Source organism: Festucalex cinctus, chromosome 21 (assembly GCF_051991245.1).
Source record: "Festucalex cinctus isolate MCC-2025b chromosome 21, RoL_Fcin_1.0, whole genome shotgun sequence".
In the NCBI taxonomy this organism is placed as follows: Eukaryota; Metazoa; Chordata; class Actinopteri; order Syngnathiformes; family Syngnathidae; genus Festucalex; species Festucalex cinctus.
This window is the reverse complement of record NC_135431.1, coordinates 268,186-275,442: the sequence shown is the minus strand read 5'-3', so window position 1 is coordinate 275,442 and position 7,257 is coordinate 268,186.

Genomic DNA, 7,257 nt, shown 5'->3' with positions numbered 1-7,257 from the left:
AAGGCTTTTTTTTCCGACAAAAAAACGACCATGTATAGTAAGGCTTTTTTTTTCTGACAAAAAAACGACCATGTATAGTAAGGCTTTTTTTTCTGACAAAAAAAACACCATGTATAGTAAGGTTTTTTTTTCTGACAAAAAAACGACCATGTATAGTAAGGCTTTTTTTTCCGACAAAAAAACGACCATGTATAGTAAGGCTTTTTTTTTTCCGACAAAAAAAACGGCCATGTATAGTAAGGCTTTTTTTTGGTCGACAAAAAAACGACCATGTATAGTAAGGCTTTTTTTTCCGACAAAAAAACGACCATGTATAGTAAGGCATTTTTTTTCTGACAAAAAAACGACCATGTATAGTAAGGCTTTTTTTTTTCCGACAAAAAAAACGACCATGTATAGTAAGGCTTTTTTTTCGACGAAAAAACGACCATGTATAGTAAGGCTTTTTTTTCCGACAAAAAAACGACCATGTATAGTAAGGCTTTTTTTTTTCCGACAAAAAAAACGACCATGTATAGAAGGCTTTTTTTTGGTCGACAAAAAAACGACCATGTATAGTAAGGCTTTTTTTTTCTGACAAAAAAACCACCATGTATAGTAAGGCTTTTTTTTCTGACAAAAAAACGACCATGTATAGTAAGGCTTTTTTTTCCCGACAAAAAAACGACCATGTATAGTAAGGCTTTTTTTTCTGACAAAAAAACGACCATGTATAGTAAGGCTTTTTTTTCCGACAAAAAAACGACCATGTATAGTAAGGCTTTTTTTTTTCCGACAAAAAAACGACCATGTATAGTAAGGCTTTTTTTTCGACGAAAAAACGACCATGTATAGTAAGGCTTTTTTTTCCGACAAAAAAACGACCATGTATAGTAAGGCTTTTTTTTTTCCGACAAAAAAACGACCATGTATAGTAAGGCTTTTTTTTCGACGAAAAAACGACCATGTATAGTAAGGCTTTTTTTTCCGACAAAAAAACGACCATGTATAGTAAGGCTTTTTTTTTTCCGACAAAAAAAACGACCATGTATAGTAAGGCTTTTTTTTGGTCGACAAAAAAACGACCATGTATAGTAAGGCTTTTTTTTTCTGACAAAAAAACGACCATGTATAGTAAGGCTTTTTTTTCGACGAAAAAACGACCATGTATAGTAAGGTTTTTTTTTCCGACAAAAAAACGACCATGTATAGTAAGGCTTTTTTTTCTGACAAAAAAACGACCATGTATAGTAAGGCTTTTTTTTCCGACAAAAAAACGACCATGTATAGTAAGGCTTTTTTTTTCTGACAAAAAAACGACCATGTATAGTAAGGCTTTTTTTTTCGACGAAAAAACGACCATGTATAGTAAGGCTTTTTTTTCCGACAAAAAAACGACCATGTATAGTAAGGCTTTTTTTTTCTGACAAAAAAACGACCATGTATAGTAAGGCTTTTTTTTCGACGAAAAAACGACCATGTATAGTAAGGCTTTTTTTTCCGACAAAAAAACGACCATGTATAGTAAGGCTTTTTTTTTTTGGTCGACAAAAAAAACGACCATGTATAGTAAGGCTTTTTTTTGGTCGACAAAAAAACGACCATGTATAGTAAGGCTTTTTTTTTCTGACAAAAAAACCACCATGTATAGTAAGGCTTTTTTTTCTGACAAAAAAACAACCATGTATAGTAAGGCTTTTTTTTCCGACAAAAAAACGACCATGTATAGTAAGGCTTTTTTTTCTGACAAAAAAACGACCATGTATAGTAAGGCTTTTTTTTCCGACAAAAAAACGACCATGTATAGTAAGGCTTTTTTTTTCTGACAAAAAAACGACCATGTATAGTAAGGCTTTTTTTTTTCCGACAAAAAAAACGGCCATGTATAGTAAGGCTTTTTTTTGGTCGACAAAAAAACGACCATGTATAGTAAGGCTTTTTTTTCCGACAAAAAAACGACCATGTATAGTAAGGCATTTTTTTTCTGACAAAAAAACGACCATGTATAGTAAGGCTTTTTTTTTTCCGACAAAAAAAACGACCATGTATAGTAAGGCTTTTTTTTCGACGAAAAAACGACCATGTATAGTAAGGCTTTTTTTTCCGACAAAAAAACGACCATGTATAGTAAGGCTTTTTTTTTTCCGACAAAAAAAACGACCATGTATAGTAAGGCTTTTTTTTGGTCGACAAAAAAACGACCATGTATAGTAAGGCTTTTTTTTCTGACAAAAAAACGACCATGTATAGTAAGGCTTTTTTTTTCTGACAAAAAAACGACCATGTATAGTAAGGCTTTTTTTTTTCCGACAAAAAAAACGGCCATGTATAGTAAGGCTTTTTTTTGGTCGACAAAAAAACGACCATGTATAGTAAGGCTTTTTTTTCGACGAAAAAACGACCATGTATAGTAAGGCTTTTTTTTCCGACAAAAAAACGACCATGTATAGTAAGGCTTTTTTTTTCTGACAAAAAAAACACCATGTATAGTAAGGTTTTTTTTTCTGACAAAAAAACGACCATGTATAGTAAGGCTTTTTTTTCCGACAAAAAAACGACCATGTATAGTAAGGCTTTTTTTTCTGACAAAAAAACGACCATGTATAGTAAGGCTTTTTTTTCCAACAAAAAAACGACCATGTATAGTAAGGCTTTTTTTTTTCCGACAAAAAAAACGGCCATGTATAGTAAGGCTTTTTTTTGGTCGACAAAAAAACGACCATGTATAGTAAGGCTTTTTTTTCCGACAAAAAAACGACCATGTATAGTAAGGCATTTTTTTTCTGACAAAAAAACGACCATGTATAGTAAGGCTTTTTTTTTTCCGACAAAAAAAACGACCATGTATAGTAAGGCTTTTTTTTCGACGAAAAAACGACCATGTATAGTAAGGCTTTTTTTTCCGACAAAAAAACGACCATGTATAGTAAGGCTTTTTTTTTTCCGACAAAAAAAACGACCATGTATAGAAGGCTTTTTTTTGGTCGACAAAAAAACGACCATGTATAGTAAGGCGCTTTTTTTCTGACAAAAAAACCACCATGTATAGTAAGGCTTTTTTTTCTGACAAAAAAACGACCATGTATAGTAAGGCTTTTTTTTCCCGACAAAAAAACGACCATGTATAGTAAGGCTTTTTTTTCTGACAAAAAAACGACCATGTATAGTAAGGCTTTTTTTTCCGACAAAAAAACGACCATGTATAGTAAGGCTTTTTTTTTTCTGACAAAAAAACGACCATGTATAGTAAGGCTTTTTTTTCGACGAAAAAACGACCATGTATAGTAAGGCTTTTTTTTCCGACAAAAAAACGACCATGTATAGTAAGGCTTTTTTTTTTTCCGACAAAAAAAACGACCATGTATAGTAAGGCTTTTTTTTCGACGAAAAAACGACCATGTATAGTAAGGCTTTTTTTTCCGACAAAAAAACGACCATGTATAGTAAGGCTTTTTTTTTTCCGACAAAAAAAACGACCATGTATAGTAAGGCTTTTTTTTGGTCGACAAAAAAACGACCATGTATAGTAAGGCTTTTTTTTTCTGACAAAAAAACGACCATGTATAGTAAGGCTTTTTTTTCGACGAAAAAACGACCATGTATAGTAAGGTTTTTTTTTCCGACAAAAAAACGACCATGTATAGTAAGGCTTTTTTTTCTGACAAAAAAACGACCATGTATAGTAAGGCTTTTTTTTCCGACAAAAAAACGACCATGTATAGTAAGGCTTTTTTTTTCTGACAAAAAAACGACCATGTATAGTAAGGCTTTTTTTTCGACGAAAAAACGACCATGTATAGTACGGCTTTTTTTTCCGACAAAAAAACGACCATGTATAGTAAGGCTTTTTTTTTCTGACAAAAAAACGACCATGTATAGTAAGGCTTTTTTTTCGACGAAAAAACGACCATGTATAGTAAGGCTTTTTTTTTTCCGACAAAAAAAACGACCATGTATAGTAAGGCTTTTTTTTCGACGAAAAAACGACCATGTATAGTAAGGCTTTTTTTTCCGACAAAAAAACGACCATGTATAGTAAGGCTTTTTTTTTTCCGACAAAAAAAACGACCATGTATAGAAGGCTTTTTTTTGGTCGACAAAAAAACGACCATGTATAGTAAGGCTTTTTTTTTCTGACAAAAAAACCACCATGTATAGTAAGGCTTTTTTTTCTGACAAAAAAACGACCATGTATAGTAAGGCTTTTTTTTCCCGACAAAAAAACGACCATGTATAGTAAGGCTTTTTTTTCTGACAAAAAAACGACCATGTATAGTAAGGCTTTTTTTTCCGACAAAAAAACGACCATGTATAGTAAGGCTTTTTTTTTTTCTGACAAAAAAACGACCATGTATAGTAAGGCTTTTTTTTCGACGAAAAAACGACCATGTATAGTAAGGCTTTTTTTTCCGACAAAAAAACGACCATGTATAGTAAGGCTTTTTTTTTTCCGACAAAAAAAACGACCATGTATAGTAAGGCTTTTTTTTCGACGAAAAAACGACCATGTATAGTAAGGCTTTTTTTTCCGACAAAAAAACGACCATGTATAGTAAGGCTTTTTTTTTTCCGACAAAAAAAACGACCATGTATAGTAAGGCTTTTTTTTGGTCGACAAAAAAACGACCATGTATAGTAAGGCTTTTTTTTTTCTGACAAAAAAACGACCATGTATAGTAAGGCTTTTTTTTCGACGAAAAAACGACCATGTATAGTAAGGCTTTTTTTTCCGACAAAAAAACGACCATGTATAGTAAGGCTTTTTTTTTCTGACAAAAAAACGACCATGTATAGTAAGGCTTTTTTTTCGACGAAAAAACGACCATGTATAGTAAGGCTTTTTTTTCCGACAAAAAAACGACCATGTATAGTAAGGCTTTTTTTTTTGGTCGACAAAAAAAACGACCATGTATAGTAAGGCTTTTTTTTGGTCGACAAAAAAACGACCATGTATAGTAAGGCTTTTTTTTTCTGACAAAAAAACCACCATGTATAGTAAGGCTTTTTTTTCTGACAAAAAAACAACCATGTATAGTAAGGCTTTTTTTTCCGACAAAAAAACGACCATGTATAGTAAGGCTTTTTTTTCTGACAAAAAAACGACCATGTATAGTAAGGCTTTTTTTTCCGACAAAAAAACGACCATGTATAGTAAGGCTTTTTTTTTCTGACAAAAAAACGACCATGTATAGTAAGGCTTTTTTTTTTCCGACAAAAAAAACGGCCATGTATAGTAAGGCTTTTTTTTGGTCGACAAAAAAACGACCATGTATAGTAAGGCTTTTTTTTCCGACAAAAAAACGACCATGTATAGTAAGGCATTTTTTTTCTGACAAAAAAACGACCATGTATAGTAAGGCTTTTTTTTTTCCGACAAAAAAAACGACCATGTATAGTAAGGCTTTTTTTTCGACGAAAAAACGACCATGTATAGTAAGGCTTTTTTTTCCGACAAAAAAACGACCATGTATAGTAAGGCTTTTTTTTTTCCGACAAAAAAAACGACCATGTATAGTAAGGCTTTTTTTTGGTCGACAAAAAAACAACCATGTATAGTAAGGCTTTTTTTTCTGACAAAAAAACGACCATGTATAGTAAGGCTTTTTTTTTCTGACAAAAAAACGACCATGTATAGTAAGGCTTTTTTTTTTCCGACAAAAAAAACGGCCATGTATAGTAAGGCTTTTTTTTGGTCGACAAAAAAACGACCATGTATAGTAAGGCTTTTTTTTTCGACGAAAAAACGACCATGTATAGTAAGGCTTTTTTTTCCGACAAAAAAACGACCATGTATAGTAAGGCTTTTTTTTTCTGACAAAAAAAACACCATGTATAGTAAGGTTTTTTTTTCTGACAAAAAAACGACCATGTATAGTAAGGCTTTTTTTTCCGACAAAAAAACGACCATGTATAGTAAGGCTTTTTTTTTCTGACAAAAAAACGACCATGTATAGTAAGGCTTTTTTTTCCAACAAAAAAACGACCATGTATAGTAAGGCTTTTTTTTTTCCGACAAAAAAAACGGCCATGTATAGTAAGGCTTTTTTTTGGTCGACAAAAAAACGACCATGTATAGTAAGGCTTTTTTTTCCGACAAAAAAACGACCATGTATAGTAAGGCATTTTTTTTCTGACAAAAAAACGACCATGTATAGTAAGGCTTTTTTTTTTCCGACAAAAAAAACGACCATGTATAGTAAGGCTTTTTTTTCGACGAAAAAACGACCATGTATAGTAAGGCTTTTTTTTCCGACAAAAAAACGACCATGTATAGTAAGGCTTTTTTTTTTCCGACAAAAAAAACGACCATGTATAGAAGGCTTTTTTTTGGTCGACAAAAAAACGACCATGTATAGTAAGGCTTTTTTTTTCTGACAAAAAAACCACCATGTATAGTAAGGCTTTTTTTTCTGACAAAAAAACGACCATGTATAGTAAGGCTTTTTTTTCCCGACAAAAAAACGACCATGTATAGTAAGGCTTTTTTTTCTGACAAAAAAACGACCATGTATAGTAAGGCTTTTTTTTCCGACAAAAAAACGACCATGTATAGTAAGGCTTTTTTTTTTCTGACAAAAAAACGACCATGTATAGTAAGGCTTTTTTTTCGACGAAAAAACGACCATGTATAGTAAGGCTTTTTTTTCCGACAAAAAAACGACCATGTATAGTAAGGCTTTATTTTTTTCCGACAAAAAAAACGACCATGTATAGTAAGGCTTTTTTTTCGACGAAAAAACGACCATGTATAGTAAGGCTTTTTTTTCCGACAAAAAAACGACCATGTATAGTAAGGCTTTTTTTTTTCCGACAAAAAAAACGACCATGTATAGTAAGGCTTTTTTTTGGTCGACAAAAAAACGACCATGTATAGTAAGGCTTTTTTTTTCTGACAAAAAAACGACCATGTATAGTAAGGCTTTTTTTTCGACGAAAAAACGACCATGTATAGTAAGGTTTTTTTTTCCGACAAAAAAACGACCATGTATAGTAAGGCTTTTTTTTCTGACAAAAAAACGACCATGTATAGTAAGGCTTTTTTTTCCGACAAAAAAACGACCATGTATAGTAAGGCTTTTTTTTTCTGACAAAAAAACGACCATGTATAGTAAGGCTTTTTTTTCGACGAAAAAACGACCATGTATAGTAAGGCTTTTTTTTCCGACAAAAAAACGACCATGTATAGTAAGGCTTTTTTTTTCTGACAAAAAAACGACCATGTATATATAGTAAGGCTTTTTTTTCGACGAAAAAACGACCATGTATAGTAAGGCTTTT